An 18,928-nucleotide genomic window follows, 5' to 3' on the forward strand; every position below is an offset into this window, starting at 1 on the left:
AAGAGGGAGAAGGAAGGAAGAGGGGCGGAGAAGGCTCCAGGAACGAGGAATGAAGGGATCCCAGGGGTGCGGACGGGAGAGTCGCCACCGCACGCCCGAAACCACCTGCGTGGAGGGGTCAGGCCAAAGGGGGAGACCGGTCCCCGAAACTAGTGGAGGCGGGAAACGACCCTCAGCTAGAAACCGGAGGCTGTGACATTTTATGTGGCGCTGCCCCTCGCTGCACCCGCTAGGAAGGCATCACATAGGGTCAGGGAAACTGGCGCCAAGTTTACCAAGAGGAGGCCCGAGGCAGCCGGACAGAAGGGTTGGTAAGAAAGGCCAGACAAAGGACACAAAGGGGGTCCTGTGAAGCGCTCCAAAGTTATCTGGGAGTTGTCTGAGCCCCTCACCTGGTGAGCACAGTACAACGTGGGCAGCCGTTACCTGCAGACGTGGTCTGGATAATAAGAACTGTGAGTAAAGGCCCTGGACTGCATCACTGACTCAGTGTCATTACTGCTGCTGCCCTGCACCATCACCCCCATCCTCCGCATACACTGCCCTGAGGTTATACTCCTCCCGTGGGAAGTTATGCTATTCTCTGCTGCACCCACAACACCAGCCTCAGCGGTCTGCCCTGCAGCGGTGGTTCACTCTGACCGCAATCCACGGGTGGCGTAGTCGGACATTTAAACATCAAAACCACATAAATAGTTCCGCCACTGGTTTGACCGCCCTGAGCCACGGAACCGGGTCGCCGCCACGGAGACTACAACCACCAGCATCCACCAAAAAGGGTCCGGCTCCGGGTGTCCCAAGGGCCAGGGTGCGCATCAGAACATTTTCATCACCTTTCATAATCACCAATGGGACAAGGCAGGGATGTCCTCTGTCCCCTCTCTTATACATCCTAGTGACGGAGCACCTGCTCTCATCAATTCGCCATAACCCCAATATTAGGTGGATTGAGGTGGGAGGCACCGAGTACAAGTGCTCTCTATTTGCTGATGATGTCCTAGTATATATCACTCAATCACATATATCCATCCCTGCTGTTATGGCTGAAATAGATCACTTTGTTACATGGTAAAATTTTAAAATCAATGCAGCGAAGTCTGAGGCCCTCGATGTCTCCCTCCCCAAATCCATACAGGATTCCATCCAGTCCTACTTTCCCTTTGCCTGGCCCTCACAGGGTATCAAATACTTAGGAATTCCTATTCATAGAGACCTCTCCCATCTATGTTATCTTAATTTTGGGCCCTTTATTGAACAACTCCATACAGACCACGGTTGGCAAGTTAGAACTGTAAGATTCACTACGTGAACCACTGGTGTTTTGTGGAAAAGCACATGTACACTGTGTTCAAAATTATTATGCAAAAAGTGTTTAGGAGTGATAAGGGAAGAATTTGTTTGTTTGTCAGTTAAACTCATTGATGGTGATGTGTGTCAGGGCTCTTTATATCACTGTAAGCAATTGCAGACACCTGTGCTAATTAGTTTGGGAGGTGTGTCCAATGAAAGGCAAGACTACTTAAGAAGGCTGTCCCACATTATTAAGCAGCATACATTTTCTGCCAAAATGGGAAAGAAAAAGGATGTGTCGGCTGCTGAGAAGCAACAAATTGTGGAGAGTTTAGGTCAAGGCATGACTACAATCAACATTGTGCGATGATCAGGATGAAGTGTCTTGGCAATCAAGAAGTATGTAGCTGATTCACAGGACACACGTGTGCGTGCTGATAAGGGCAAATTGAGGACTCTTTCCTACAGGCAATTACATCAGGTTAAAAGAGCAGTGGCAAAAATGCCTAGTCATAGCAGCAGACAAGTTTTTGAAGCTGCTGGTGCCTCCAACGTCCCCCGAACAACAAGATGCAGGGTCCTTCAGAGGTTTGCAGCTGTGCATACGCCATCCTGTCGACCTCCTCTATCCACTTCACACAAGCAGAAATGGCTCCAGTGGGCCAAACATTACATGAAGACTGATTTCAAAACTGTTTTGTTCATGGATGAGTGCCGTGCAACGCTCGATGGTCCAGATGGATGGAGAGGAGGATGGCTGGTTGATGGACACCCCACGCAAACACGGTTACAGCGCCAACAAGGAGGAGGTGGAGTAATGTTTTGGGCTGGAATCATGGGGAGAGAGATTGTTGGCCCCTTTAGGATCCCTGAAGGGGTAAAGATGAACTCCATAATGTATGTGGAGTTTCTCAAACAGCACTTCCTGCCATGGTTCAAGAAAAAGAACCGTGTATTCCACAGCAAGATCATTTTTATGCATGATAATGCACCGTCTCATGCTGCACATAACACATCTGCATCTCTGGCTGATATGGGCATAAAAGGGGACAAACTTAAGGTGTGACCCCCATGCTCCCCTGACCTCTACCCCATTCAGAACCTCTGGAGCATCATCAAAAGGAGTGTCTATGATGGCGGGAGGCAGTTCACATCTAAGCAACAGCTCTGGGAGGGTATTCTGTCCTCATGCAAAACAATTGAAGCAGAAACCATCCAAAACCTGACAAATTCAATGGACGAGAGAGTTCAGAAGCTCCTTTCGAACAAGGGGTCCTATGTGCAAATGTAACATCACCTAGAATAAAGTTTTGAGTTGAAAACTGTTTGATTTCAGTTTCTAATAACCTGCTAATGCTTATAATTTCAAAAATGACCATTTTTTTGGTCTTTATTAAAATGAAAAGGTTGATCGAAGAGTGTGGAGGATCTAAGAGTGTGGCAACCCAGTAGTCAGGATTACTTAGAATTCTGACAATCTGAGGGTCATGTTGCAGGTAGTGCAGCAAGAAGGCACTATGTGTCTTGCTCATCTCGGAGCCCCAAAATTATTTTCCGGGCTAGATGCAGCTAAAAATTATTATTAATTTTAAATCTGGTGGAGCTTAGTATAGATGGCCTAATAGAATCAGTACTGCACACTGCTACAAAGCCCAAATTATTTTCCAGCCAAGATACAGATAAACATGATTAGTAATTTTAAATCTGGTGGAGCTTAGTATAGATGGCCTAATAGAATCAGTACTGCACACTGCTACAAAGCCCAAATAATTTCCAGCCAAGATACAGATAAACATGATTAGCAATTTGAAAGCTTAAAATGGTTGGTGAGGTGATTTTAACCAATCATCAAGCTTTTACTCTCCCCAGGATGACACAGGGGTAGAAAAGTCGTTTCGGATCCATGATTTGTTCATCTTTATAAACGTGAGTCTGTCTACATTATCAGTGGAGAGCCACGTGCGCTTATGTGTCAGCACACCACCAGCAGCGCTGAACACACGTTCAGACAGAACGCTGGCTGCGGGGCATGACAAGATCTCCAAGGCGTAAGTGGCTAGCTCCGGCCATTTATCCAGATTGGAAGCCCAAAAAGAGCAAGGGTCCAGTGACACAGTCATGGCTTCAATGTTTACTTGGAGATACTCCTGTACCATCGTCTCTAGGCGTTGACTATGTGTCAGACTTCTTGTCTCCTGTGGCCTTGCAAAGGATGGGCTAAAAAAGTGGTGAAATGATTCCGCAAAATTGATGTTACCAGCAGATACTGTGTTTCTGTTACGGTTTGAGTGCAGAATACTCGACGGTCCCACGGTTGGCAAGTTGGAACTGTGAGATTCACTACGTGCACCACTGGTGTTTTGTGGAAAAGCACATGTAAGATTCTGCAACAGTCTCTGCTGATACTCCTGCATGCGTGCATCCCTTTCTATGGCAGGAATAATTTCTGCAAATTTACTTTTGTACCGGGGATCTAGCAGTGTGGCAACCCAGTAGTCAGGATTATTTCTAATTCTCACAATTCGTGGGTCATGTTGCAGGTAGTGCAGCAAGAAGGCACTCATGTGTGTTGCGCATCCAGGAGCACCAAGTCCCTGTTATGTTGGTGGCGAGGTAACAATCATGCTTCCTTCCTCTGTCCTCTCCCCCCAACCTCGCACAACAGAAATGTGATCAAGGTCTCCCTCATCTGATGAGTCTTCCATCAGTTCGTCCTCCACTTCTTCCTGGGCTCCTGCACCTTCCTCACTAGTTTGGCTGCTACCATGCGCCCTGGTAAAACCATCTCCCCCACCCTCACATGCCTGCCGCCTTGGTGCTGCCGACCGTCTGGACCTTGCAGATGTTAGCCCTTCCGCATACAACTCCTCCTCCTCTACTTCCTCCATCTCCTCTTGTGCCACCACCTGACTCCGAATTCTGTTTAACATGTGCTCCAGCATGTAAATCACCGGAATAGTCATGCTGATAATGGCATCGTCAGCACTAAACATCTTCGTCGCCATTTCAAAACTGTGCAGAAGGGTGCATAGGTCCCTGATCTAAGACCACTCCTCCAGCGTGAATTGCCCCACCTCTGGATCTCGTTGGCCCAGGCTATACGTCAGAACGTATTGCACCAGGGCTTGTCGGTGCTGCCACAGTCGCTGCAACATGTGCAGAGTTAAATTCCATCGGGGAGGCACATCGCATTTCAGCCGGTGAAGTGGCAGGCCCAACGACTTCTGTAGAGATGTAAGTCGCTGAGCTGCGGGATGCGAACGGCGGAAGTGAGCACACAGCGACCGTGCCCTCTGCAGAAGGCCATCTAGTCCGGGATAGTGGGCTAAAAATTGCTGGACAACCAGGTTCAACACGTGAGCCATACAAGGCACGTGTGTGACATTGCCCTGGCGAAGGGCCGCACCCAGGTTTGCAGCATTTTCGCACACGGCCTTCCCTGGTTTCAGGTCCAGTGGAGACAACCATTCATGAAATTGGTTCTCCAGAGCTGACCAAAACTCCTCAGCTGTGTGACTCACATTTCCCAGACATTTCAAAGTAAAAACCGCCCTACTGCCAGCATAGTAAGGAGGTGTGCAGGATCCCTTCTGCGCAGTTAGAAAGCTTGTGGCATGACCAGACAGGCTTTGGGTGCAGGTGGAGGACCGAGAGGAGGTTGAGGAGGCAGAAGCAGTGGAGGAACTTTGAGATAAAGAGGATTGACGCATAACTCGTGGGGACGGCAAGACTTGGACAGCAGCCCCTTGTCCTGCTGTCACCATAGTTACCCAGTGCCCAGTCAGCGACATGTAACGGCCCTGTCCATGCCTACTCGTCCAAGTGTCTGTGGTGAAATGCACCCTGTCACACACAGAGTTTCTCAAAGAAGTGGTGATGTTGTGTGCGACATGCTGGTGGAGCGCAGGCACACCTTTCTTTGAGAAGTAGTGCCGACTGGGCATCTGGTACTGGGCACTGCGACGGACATAAGGTCTCGAAAATCCTCTGTGTCCACCAGGTGGAAAGGCAGCATTTCTGTAGCCAAGAGCTTGCAGATGGTGAAATTCAACCTCTTAGCTTTCTCATGGCTAGGAGGAAATGGTCTTTTACTTGTCCACATCTGAGGGACCGAGGGCTGGCTATTGTGCTTAGACGGGGTTGATAAGGGTGTCCCTGGCAAACTGCCGGTCTGTGAGGAAGCTGCAGGCGGACATGTTAGGTTGCCTTGATCCAAAGGTGGTGCTATCGATGTCGGACAGCGCTCAACACCAGCTGGTGTTACCACCTCCAAAGAAAATGATGACCTGCCAATCACGCTGGCTGTTGCGGGTAAAGAGGTGGCAGGTCTGCACCCCAAAACAGGTGTGACTGCTGTCCCCCCAGTCACAGAGGATGAAGAGGCCGCGGATGCACAAGATATGGCAGACGGCGGTTGGCCCGGCCGGCTAGGCCGCATTGTAGCGCAGTGAGCTTCCCACTGCAACTTATGCTTCATGTCCATGTGCCGGTTCATGCATGAAGTACTCAAACAATGCATTTTTTGGCCTCTACTTAGCTTTTGCTGACAAATGTTACAGATAACACGAGTTGGGTCATCTTTATCGATCTGAAAAAATGCCCAGGCTATGCAAGGCTTAGCACCCATGCGACCTGAAGAGCCACCACGACTTGTGGTGAGAGGCAGAGTTGTGTTTGAGGATGCAGTTGTTGACGTGCTTCCAGTACTACGTCTCTGTCCAGGAAGGCGCAACCTGACCTCGTCGTCACTAGCATTCTCCTCCACCTCCTCTGCTGACCTCATCTCTTGGCTGACTGTGGGTTGACAGTAAGTGGGATCTCCAACCTCATCATCATCACCCTGTGCGTTATCACACCCGTCGTCCTCAGAGCCAACCTGTTCCTGCCCTGACAAAAAACTAAAGTTGTCGCTCCAATCAGGTATTTGAGTCTCATCATCGTCTTCCTCATTGTCTCCACCAACAGGAGTTACAGTTTGGGAATGAGGGTCTACATTATGGTCAGAACCTTCAGAGTCTGGTCCTGGATCCGACTCATAAAGATTCTGGGCATCAGTGCAGATCATTTCCTCGTCTGGATTCACAGAAGCGCTGGAGCCGACCTCTGATTCCCAGGCTATAGTATGAGTAAACAGCTCTGCAGACTCAACCATCTGTTCTACCTCATACTCAGACGGGCAGCTGGAGATTTGGGAGCTGTGAGGAAGCAAGTGCCATTGGGGTGACACCTTTGAGGACTGGAGTATTTGTGATGTTGAAGTTGATGTGGAGGATAGCCCACTTAAAAGAACACTTGATATCCGTTGAAGCACCTGCTGTTTTTGTGCCTCATCTGGAATTTGTAGCGATTGGCGTGGCCGTAAGAAAGGGATCTTATCACATTGTCCGCTAAAAGAAGTAGACATTTTAGTTTGGCTGGAAGATGGTCTTTCTTCTGCAGATGTTACTGTTGCTTTAACACCTACCCCACGGACAAAACCTTTCTTCCCCTTCCCAACACGCCTATTCCCCTTTCCACCAGCAGCAGGCCTTTTTCCACTCATTTTGGTGGTTAACTAATTCACAACTCTGGAGTTGTTTGCACAAAAGAACAATGGATGGGAACCGAGCAGAGCTGAGTGGCCAAACTGTGGTATTAGGCCAAAACTATTGGCTGGGTTAGATGCAGAAAAAAATTATATTCAATTTGCAACCTGATGGAGGTCAGTATAGATGGACTAATAGAACAAGTCCCACACACAGCTAGAAGCCCAAATATTTTTTCAGAGGTAGATGCAGAAAAAAATTATATTCAGTTTTCAACCTGATGGAGGTCAGTATAGATGGACTAATAGAACAAGTCCCACACACTGCTAGAAGGCCAAATATTTTTTCAGAGCTAGATGCTGAAAAATATTATATTCAAGTTGCAACCTGATGGAGGTCAGTATAGATGGACTAATAGACCAAGTCCCACACACTGCTAGAAGCCCAAATATTTTTTCAGAGCTAGATGCAGAAAAAAATTATATTCAATTTGCAACTTGATGGAGGTCAGTAAAGATGGACTAATAGATCAAGTCCAACACACAGCTAGAAGCTCAAATATTTTTTCAGAGGTAGATGCAGAAAAAAATTATATTCAGTTTGCAACCTGATGGAGGTCAGTATAGATGGACTAATAGAACAAGTCCCACACACTGCTAGAAGGCCAAATATTTTTTCAGAGCTAGATGCAGACAAAAAATTATTTTGAATTTGCAAGCTGATGGAGGTCAGTATAGATGGACTAGAAGAACAAGTCCCACACACTGCTAGAAGGACAAATATTTTTTCAGAGCTAGATGCAGAAAAAAATTATATTCAATTTGCAATCTGATGGAGGTCAGTATAGATGGACTAATAGACCAAGTCCCACACACTGCTAGAAGAACAAATATTTTTTCAGAGCTAGATGCAGACAAAAAAATATTTTCAATTTGCAACCTGATGGAGGTCAGTATAGATGGACTAATAGAACAAGTCCCACACACTGCTAGAAGCCCAAATATTTTTTCAGAGGTAGATGCAGATATAAATTATTTTTAATTTGCAACCTGATGGAGGTCAGTATAGATGGACTAGTAGAACAAGTCCCACACACTGCTAGAAGGACAAATATTTTTTTAAGAGCTAGATGCAGATAAAAATTATTCTTAATTTGCAACCTGATGGAGGTCAGTATAGATGGACTAGTAGAACAAGTCCCACACACTGCTAGAAGGACAAATATTTTTTCAGAGCTAGATGCAGAAAAAAAATTATTTTGAATTTGCAACCTGATGGAGGTCAGTATAGATGGACTAGTAGAACAAGTCCCACACACTGCTAGAAGGACAAATATTTTTTCAGAGCTAGATGCAGAAAAAAATTATGTTCAATTTGCAACCTGATGGAGGTCAGTATAGATGGACTAATAGAACAAGTCCCACACACTGCTAGAAGGCCAAATATTTTTTCAGAGCTAGATGCAGACAAAAAATTATTTTTAATTTGCAACCTGATGGAGGTCTGTATAGATGGACTAATAGATCAAGTCCCACACACAGCTAGAAGCCCAAATATTTTTTCAGAGGTAGATGCAGAAAAAAATTATATTCAGTTTGCAACCTGATGGAGGTCAGTATAGATGGACTAATAGAACAAGTACCACACACTGCTAGAAGGCCAAATATTTTTTCAGAGCTAGATGCAGAAAAATATTATATTCAATTTGCAACCTGATGGAAGTCAGTATAGATGGACTAATAGACCAAGTCCCACACACTGCTAGAAGCCCAAATATTTTTTCAGAGCTAGATGCAGAAAAAAATTATATTCAATTTGCAACTTGATGGAGGTCAGTAAAGATGGACTAATAGATCAAGTCCCACACACAGCTAGAAGCCCAAATATTTTTTCAGAGGTAGATGCAGAAAAAAATTATATTCAGTTTGCAACCTGATGGAGGTCAGTATAGATGCACTTGTAGAACAAGTCCCACACACTGCTAGAAGGACAAATATTTTTTTCAGAGCTAGATGCAGATAAAAATTATTGTTAATTTGCAACCTGATGGAGGTCAGTATAGATGGACTAGTAGAACAAGTCCCACACACTGCTAGAAGGACAAATATTTTTTCAGAGCTAGATGCAGAAAAAAAATTATTTTGAATTTGCAACCTGATGGAGGTCAGTATAGATGGACTAGTAGAGCAAGTCCCACACACTGCTAGAAGGACAAATATTTTTTCAGAGCTAGATGCAGAAAAAAATTATATTCAATTTGCAACCTGATGGAGGTGAGTATAGATGGACTAATAGAACAAGTCCCACACACTACTAGAAGGCCAAATATTTTTTCAGAGTTAGATGCAGAAAAAAAATAATTTTTAATTTGCAACCTGATGGAGGTCTGTATAGATGGACTAATAGAACAAGTCCCACACACTGCTAGAAGGCCAAATATTTTTTCAGAGCTAGATGCAGATAAAAATTATTTTTAATTTGCAACCTGATGGAGGTCAGTATAGATGGACTAATAAAATAAGTCCCACACACTGCTAGAAGCCCAAATATTTTTTCATAGGTAGATGCAGAAAAAAATTATATTCAGTTTGCAACCTGATGGAGGTCAGTATAGATGGACTAGTAGAACAAGTCCCACACACTGCTAGAAGGACAAATATTTTTTCAGAGCTAGATGCAGAACAAAATTATAATCAATTTGCAACCTGATGGAGGTCAGTATAGATGGACTAATAGAACAAGTCCCACACACTGCTAGAAGGCCAAATATTTTTTCAGAGCTAGATGCAGACAAAAAAATATTTTTAATTTGCAACCTGATGGAGGTCAGTATAGATGGACTAATAGAACACGTCCCACACACTGCTAGAAGGCCAAATATTTTTTCAGAGCTAGATGCAGACAAAAAATATTTTTAATTTGCAACCTGATGGAGGTCAGTATAGATGGACAAATAGAATAAGTCCCACACACTGCTAGAAGGCCAAATATTTTTTCAGAGCTAGATGCAGACAAAAAATTATTTTGAATTTGCAACCTGATGGAGGTCAGTATAGATGGACTAGTAGAACAAGTCTCACACACTGCCAAAAGGACAAATATTTTTTCAGAGCTAGATGCAGAAAAAAATTATATTCAATTTGCAATCTGATGGAGTTCAGCATAGATGGACTAATAGACCAAGTCCCACACACTGCTAGAAGGCCAAATATTTTTTCAGAGCTAGATGCAGACAAAAAAATATTTTCAATTTGCAACCTGATGGAGGTCAGTATAGATGGACTAATAGAACAAGTCCCACACACTGCTAGAAGCCCAAATATTTTTTGAGAGGTAGATGCAGATAAAAATTATTTTTAATTTGCAACCTGATGGAGGTCAGTATAGATGGACTAATAAAACAAGTCCCACACACTGCTAGAAGGCCAAATATTTTTTCAGAGGTAGATGCAGAAAAAAATTATATTCAGTTTGCAACCTGATGGAGGTCAGTATAGATGCACTAGTAGAACAAGTCCCACACACTGCTAGAAGGACAAATATTTTTTTCAGAGCTAGATGCAGATAAAAATTATTGTTAATTTGCAACCTGATGGAGGTCAGTATAGATGGACTAGTAGAACAAGTCCCACACACTGCTAGAAGGACAAATATTTTTTCAGAGCTAGATGCAGAAAAAAAATTATTTTGAGTTTGCAACCTGATGGAGGTCAGTATAGATGGACTAGTAGAGCAAGTCCCACACACTGCTAGAAGGACAAATATTTTTTCAGAGCTAGATGCAGAAAAAAATTATATTCAATTTGCAACCTGATGGAGGTCAGTATAGATGGACTAATAGAACAAGTCCCGCACACTACTAGAAGGCCAAATATTTTTTCAGAGGTAGATGCAGACAAAAATTATTTTTAATTTGCAACCTGATGGAGGTCTGTATAGATGGACTAATAGAACAAGTCCCACACACTGCTAGAAGGCCAAATATTTTTTCAAAGCTAGATGCAGATAAAAATTATTTTTAATTTGCAACCTGATGGAGGTCAGTATAGATGGACTAATAAAATAAGTCCCACACACTGCTAGAAGCCCAAATATTTTTTCAGAGGTAGATGCAGAAAAAAATTATATTCAGTTTGCAACCTGATGGAGGTCAGTATAGATGGCCTAGTAGAACAAGTCCCACACACTGCTAGAAGGACAAATATTTTTTCAGAGCTAGATGCAGATAAAAATTATTTTTAATTTGCAACCTGATGGAGGTCAGTATAGATGGACTAGTAGAACAAGTCCCACACACTGCTAGAAGGACAAATATTTTTTCAGAGCTAGATGCAGAAAAAAATTATAATCAATTTGCAACCTGATGGAGGTCAGTATAGATGGACTAATAGAACAAGTCCCACACACTGCTAGAAGGCCAAATATTTTTTCAGAGCTAGATGCAGACAAAAAATATTTTTAATTTGCAACCTGATGGAGGTTAGTATAGATGGACTAATAGAATAAGTCCCACACACTGCTAGAAGCCCAAATATTTTTTCAGAGCTAGATGCAGACAAAAAATTATTTTGAATTTTCAACCTGATGGAGGTCAGTATAGATGGACTAGTAGAACAATTCCCACACACTGCTAGAAGGACAAATATTTTTTCAGAGCTAGATGCAGAAAAAAATTATATTCAATTTGCAACCTTAAGGAGGTCAGTATAGATGGACTAATAGAATAATGCTATGCCCAAAAGGTTTTACTTCACTAGGTGCAGTAAAAAAATTGGTATTCTATACACAGGTGGTGTAGCTTGCAACACAGATAGGCTACTCCACTGACTAACACACTCTGCAATAGGCCAAAAAGGATTAGCTTTGCTAGATTCAGCCAAATGCTGTGAAAAAAACTTGCACAGCACTGGCACAGACCTGCCTGGCAAAAACTGATAGGAACTGATGTAACCTAGTCCTGAAAAGGACTCCAATTACAATTAGTCTTTACTCCCACAACCTATCTATTTAAGAGCACAGACCAGCCTGATAAAAGTCGTAGGAAATGCTGTAACCTAGTCCTTAAAAGGACTGCAATCACAACTATTCCCTACTCCCAAGCTATCTGTAGATTTGTGCGAAAATTGGCTTGAAATTAACAATGTATAGCGCACACAGCAACAGCGGTGCCGTCTTACACGCAGCTGCAGCAGTGAGAAAATGGTGGCGATGGGGAAAATGGCTGGGTCTTATAGGGCAAGGACATGTGACATACACTGCCAATGACACATGCCCTTGCTTGTGTGAAAAAAAGCACTTCGCTCCGTGTGTGCGCTGCTGATAGGCTGACAGATTGCACCTCCCCACTGTAAATGCGGGAAAGAGAAAAAAAAATGGAGATCTTCATTATTCCTGCAGAGATCCATCCCCTGCCCCTCCCCCCGCCCCGCTGTACACTCAAACTGCGTATTAACATTAATTTTCATCATTACTGAGAAAAAATCCAGTTATGACTTTGGTGCACGAACAGTTGTCGAACATAACCTCGAACAGCCGAATTTTTCTCAAATCGTTCGTGTTCGCCGAACGGCTCGAACACCGCCCAAAACAGCTCGAATTTTAGATTGGCGAACAGTTCGAGTCGAACAACGCTCATCTCTACTATTTAGTAACAGAAGAATTTTTTTTTAGTGAGTATGAGGCCTGTATAACATACAAGATATGCTCCAAACAATTTCCAACTGAGATCTCTCCTACTGTATCACATTAGTAACAGAAGAATTTTTTTTAGTGTGGATGAGCCCTGTATAACAGAGAAGATGTGCTCCAAACAATTTCGTACTCAGACCTAGCCTGCTGTATCACGTTTGTCACAGAAAAAAATAGATTTTTTTTCTCTGCATGAGCAGTGCATACAGCTGAATTTTACCACCACAAAATGACAAGGCGAGATATGGTTTGCTGTATCACGTTAGCATCTGAAAAAAATATTTTTTTTTACTCGGCATACAGCTAAATTTCAATGCCATAAAATGACAAGGTGGCTTATGGCATGCTGCGTCACGTTACTGTCACATAAGTTGTGGGAATGACTTAGTGCAACACCAAGGGAAGAGGGAAAGAAAACCCAGACACTAGGGAAAGGGGGAACTGGAGACCTCTTAGGCTGATCTAATATCACTGTCTCCACTAACGTCCCTATATTGGTTCTTCACCCCCAATATGACAAGGTGGGCTACTATGGCTTGCTATTTCACGTTAGCAAATGAAAAAAATAGATTTTTTACTCTGCAGGAGCTCTGCATGCAGTTGAATTTCAACCCCACAAAATGACAAGGTGGGCTACTATGGTTTGCTGTATCACATTAGCAACTGAAAAAAAATGTTTTAAAAGGTGTAGTCGTGCATGGAGCTCAATAGAAGCAGTGCACAACAGACTTCTATGACATGTGCCCTTCTGTCTTTGTGTGGACCTCAGTAATGGCACAAGAAAAAAAAATCTGCTGCAAGGTCGATTTCACAACCACACAGGACACTAGCTACCTAAACTATCTGACTTAGAAGCAACCGCCTATCTAACTAGCTAAAATCTCTCAGTATGCAGGTGCACCATCAGCAGCACTCTTTGTGACATGTTATAATCACAAAATGTCCGCTCTTTATATAGAGAGGGACATGTGATTTCAGCAGCCAATGGCACAAACCCTTCTGTCTGGACAGTGTTAATGCTTCCTGTGCCCTGATTGGCTAGCTACGATGTGCACACAAAGTTAGGGAAAAAAAATTACAAGTGCCCTGCTCCTCTGAGCTCTTCTGAGTTCTCCCCAGCCCCTCCCCTCATCAAACACGTCCCCCGCTCATCATACACCACCACTATCCTAGTCAAAGTGATAAAAATACTTTAGTTGCAACGCCCCCATGAGGCCCAGCACACACATGGTCAGACATCACTGATAATTGACACAATTCATCTGCTTATATCTTTTGTCCTACCATCATTGTACTTGCGTCGCTGTCCATTGTATATGAATAACCCTTGTGTGTATAATGTATTGTCCAGTGTGCCCTTAAGGCAATTAAATATATAATTTAACCTTGTGCTGCTCTTTTATCTTGATCCATGAATCCACAAGTCCATTTCTCAGGTCAATTTCCCATGCTACTGGGGCTGGTTTCTAGTCCGAAATAATCCTGTTAACAGACCAGGTCTTATATCGAATAGGAATTGGTGGCGCTTCTACTGGGCTGATAACGGTCTATTTCACTGGGGCTAATTAAAGGGGTCTTTCGGCCCATCAGGGGTGTGAGCAAGTGTGGTGCATCATCAGTGACTGAGTGGGCCACCTCTTCTCACTCCCTGCAACTTCCTGAGCCCGTGAGGACAAGGGGTGGCTGTGTAACACTCTATCAATCTGACCTTATGTTACCCCGCGAGGGCTGCGGAACGTCACATTGGTGCAAAGTGCGGATCCATATCAAGTGATCCACCTAACGTAATAGTGACTTCAGGCGGGAGGCGAGGTGTGGATCCCTCACAATACCTAATTGCGATATCATAGAGGAAAAGAAAATTCTATGTTGGCAATCTAAGCCAAACAGAATTTCCTATAATGCAATTCCAAATTTGAATTCTACATTAAGGCCATATGGTTTTATTGTATTTAACGTACTAATTCAAGGAAGTTCTATTACTTTCAATAGCCTAACTCTATCTCCACCCCTTCTCAAAGGGGGTACATGATCGATAATTCTAAATTTCACATTTCGTTCTGAATGCCCACATTCAACAAAGTGTTTACACACCAGCAAATCTCCTTTTACATATTGTGTATCTATGATGTTTGATCCATGTTTTGAAGTCCCGTGTCGTTTCTCGTACGTACCAAAGATTGCATGGACATTGTAGAAGGTAAAACACATACTCTGAAGAGCAAGTTAAATAATGATTAATAAAAAAAATCTCTTTTGAAACAGGGTGCTGAAATGAGTTACCCTTTAACATATTAACGCAATTTATACAACTGAGGGAAAGGTAACAACCATTTCTATATTTGTCGGTCAAGGAGGGTTGAATTGTGGTTCTCAAATGACCTACAGTACAGACCAAACGTTTGGACACACCTTCTCATTTAAAGATTTTTCTGTATTTTCATGACTATGAAAATTGTACATTCACACTGAAGGCATCAAAACTATGAATTAACACATGTGGAATTATATGCTTAACAAAAAAGTGTGAAACAACTGAAAATATGTCTTATATTCTAGGTTCTTCAAAGTATCCACCTTTTGCATTGATGACTGCTTTGCACACTCTTGGCATTCTCTTGATGAGCTTCAAGAGGTAGTCACCGGAAATGGTCTTCCAACCATCTTGAAGGAGTTCCCAGAGATGCTTAGCACTTGTTGGCCCTTTGCCTTCACTTTACGGTCCAGCTCACCCCAAACCATCTCGATTGGGTTCAGGTCTGGTGACTGTGGAGGCCAGGTCATCTGGCGTAGCACCCCATCACTCTCCTTCTTGGTCAAATAGCCCTTACACAGCCTGGAGGTGTGCTTGGGGTCATTGTCCTGTTGAAAATTAAATGATGATCCAACTTAACGCGAACTGGATGGAATAGCATGCCGCTGCAAGATGCTGTGGCAGCCATGCTGGTTCGGTATGCCTTCAATTTTGAATAAATTCCCAACAGTGTCACCAGCAAAGCACCCCCACACCATCACACCTCCTCCTCCATGCTTCACGATGGGAACCAGGCATGTAGAGTCCATCCGTTCACCTTTTCAGCGTCTCACAAAGACACGGTGGTTGGAACTAAAGATCTCATATTTGGACTCATCAGATCAAAGCACAGATTTCCACTTGTCTAATGTCCATTCCTTGTGTTCTTTAGCCCAAACAAGTCTCTTCTGCTTGTTGCCTGTCCTTAGCAGTGGTTTCCTAGCAGCTATTTTACCATGAAGGCCTGCTGCACAAAGTCTCCTCTTAACAGTTGTTGAAGAGATGTGTCTGCTGCTAGAACTCTGTGTGGCATTGACCTGGTCTCTAATCTGAGCTGCTGTTAACCTGCGATTTCTGAGGCTGGTGACTTGGATAAACTTATCCTCAGAAGCAGAGGTGACTCTTGGTCTTCCTTTCCTGGGGCGGTCCTCATGTGAGCCAGTTTCTTTGTAGCGCTTGATTGTTTTTGCAACTGCACTTGGAGACACTTACAAAGTTTTCCCAATTTTTCGCTCTGACTGACCTTTATTTCTTAAAGCAATGATGGCCACTCGTTTTTCTTTACTTAGCTGCTTTTTTCTTGCCATAATACAAATTCTAACAGTCTATTCAGTAGGACTATCAGCTGTGTATCCACCAGACTTCTGCACAACAAAACTGATGGTCCCAACCCCATTTATAAGGCAAGAAATTCCACTTATTAAACCTGATAGGGCACACCTGTGAAGTGAAAACCATTTCCGGTGACTACCTCTTGAAGCTCATCAAGAGAATGCCAAGAGTGTGCAAAGCAGTCATCAATGCAAAAGGTGGCTACTTTGAAGAACCTAGAATATAAGACATATTTTCAGTTGTTTCACACTTTTTTGTTAAGCATATAATTCCACATGTGTTAATTCATAGCTTTGATGCCTTCAGTGTGAATGTACAATTTTCATAGTTATGAAAATACAGAAAAATCTTTAAATGAGAAGGTGTGTCCAAACTTCTGGTCTGTACTGTATATATACATATATATATGACATAATCATACCATGTATAGTCACATAAGTCATCTTTAAGTCATCTTTAATTTTGGTTTATTCTGGGATTTTCTGTCATTTGTTCTGCCATCTCAGTCTTTTCTAGTCTTTACATTGTGTGGGTTACATGTCATGTTTATATATATATTTTTTTCTTACTGTGTGTAATAAAGCTAATTGTGTTTTATGGTGATATTTGGTCATAGTCAAGCTTTCTTTACTGGGTTATTTGTTTTATATATTTACATAATACCCTTTATAGGATTTTTTCTGGACTACAGTGGTATTTTTAATTTAATTTTTCAGAAAAAAATCTTAACTTGGTAAACTATTTTCTCTTTTATTTTTTCATATTTTTACAAATTTTATTTGACTTTTTTCTTAATCCCAGTAGGGGACATCAGCTTTTGCTGGTCTGATAGCTGGTCAACCAGTAAGTTATTGTAGCTGGGAGACCATTACTTGGCCTGAGGTTCTAATGGTTACCATCGGCACCTTACCATCGCAGGTTGCCTATGGAAAAAAGGTGGAACCCGCTCCTTAAAATTAGCAGACAGATGTCATTTGTGTATTGACAGTGGCATCATAGGTGTTAAACAGCTAGCGATCAATACTATTTATAGCTATCACCCACTGATGATTTTGCTGGTTCTGCTTTTGAGCTTTTAAAATTATTGTGCTGTACATAGTCCACAATTTGCAGGAATGTATTACCCGCTCCTTCATACATGTACGACGAATGTCGGGAAGGGGTTAAAATGAAAATGGTCAATTTTTTTAATAAATTAACAGCACACATGACTATAAGAAACCTTGCAATATATCTTATCAGAAAAATATGCTTTTTATACTCTTGAACTTTTATTTGCAATATCCTCAATTAATAGATAAAATCTGCTTCAGTGAATACAGATTTTCACATAACTCATATTGGAGATGACTATTGCTTTTCAGAAAGTTCTGTTCAGAGGGGCATTGGATGCTAGAGGCAGATACAGACATTCTGCTTTAAGTTCCCCTAAAAAGACAGACAGTTATACTTTAAATGTAGGGAGGAAATAATTCCAGGCACTCACGTGTTCAGTGAATAATTGCTCTCCAATGAAATAAAAGAGCAATTATTCACTGAACACGTGAGTGCCGGGAATTACTTCTTTCCTGCATATTTTACTCCACATGTACCACGCTAACGGAGTGCTGATTAGAGATGAGCGTTGTTCTACTCGAACTGTTCGCCAATCTCAAATTCGAGCTGTTTTGGGCGGTGTTCGAGCCGGTCGGCGAACACGAACAATTTGAGAAAAATTCGGCTGTTCGAGGTTATGTTCGATAACTGTTCGTGCACCAAAATCATAACTGGATTTTTTCTCAGTAATGATGAAAATTAATGTTAATACACAGTTTGAGTGTACAGCGGGGCGGGGGGAGGGGCAGGGGATGGATCTCTGCAGGAACAATGAAGATCTCCATTTTTTTTTCTCTTTCCCGCATTTGCAGTGGGGAGGTGCAATCTGTAAGCCTATCAGCAGCGCACACACGGAGCGAAGTGCTTTTTTTCACACAAGCAAGGGCATGTGTGATTGGCAGTGTATGTCACATGTCCTTGCCCTATAAGACCAAGCCATTTTCCCCGTCGCCACCATTTTCTCACTGCTGCAGCTACGTGTTAGACGGCACCGCTGTTGCTGTGTGCGCTATACCTTGTTAATTTCAAGCCAATTTTCGCACAAATATACAGATAGCTTGGGAGTAGGGAATAGTTGTGATTGCAGTCCTTTTAAGGACTAGGTTACAGCATTTCCTACGACTTTTATCAGGCAGGTCTGTGCTCTTAAATAGATAGATTGTGGGAGTAAAGACTAATTGTAATTGGAGTCCTTTTCAGGACTAGGTTACATCAGTTCCTATCAGTTTTTGCCAGGCAGGTCTGTGCCAGTGCTGTGCAAGTTTTTTTCACAGCATTTGGCTGAATCTAGCAAAGCTAATCCTTTTTGGCCTATTGCAGAGTGTGTTAGTCAGTGGAGTAGCCTATCTGTGTTGCAAGATATACCACCTGTGTATAGAATACCAATTTTTTTACTGCACCTAGTGAAGTAAAATCTTTTGGGCATAGCATCATTCTATTAGTCCATCTATACTGACCTCCATCAGGTTGCAAACTGAATATAATTTTTTTCTGCATCTAGCTCTGAAAAAATATTTGGGCTTCTAGCAGTGTGTGGGACTTGGTCTATTAGTCCATCTATACTGACCTCCATCAGGTTGCAAATTAAAAATAATTTTTTTCTTCATTTAGCTCTGAAAAAATATTTGGGCTTCTAGCAGTGTGTGGGACTTGTTCTATTAGTCCTTCTATACTGACCTCCAGCAGGTTGCAAATTGAATAAAAA

The sequence above is a fragment of the Phyllobates terribilis genome, unplaced genomic scaffold, assembly GCF_046119375.1.
Source record: "Phyllobates terribilis strain yellow unplaced genomic scaffold, ASM4611937v1 Scaffold_3__8_contigs__length_932513732, whole genome shotgun sequence".
Classification (NCBI taxonomy): domain Eukaryota; kingdom Metazoa; phylum Chordata; class Amphibia; order Anura; family Dendrobatidae; genus Phyllobates; species Phyllobates terribilis.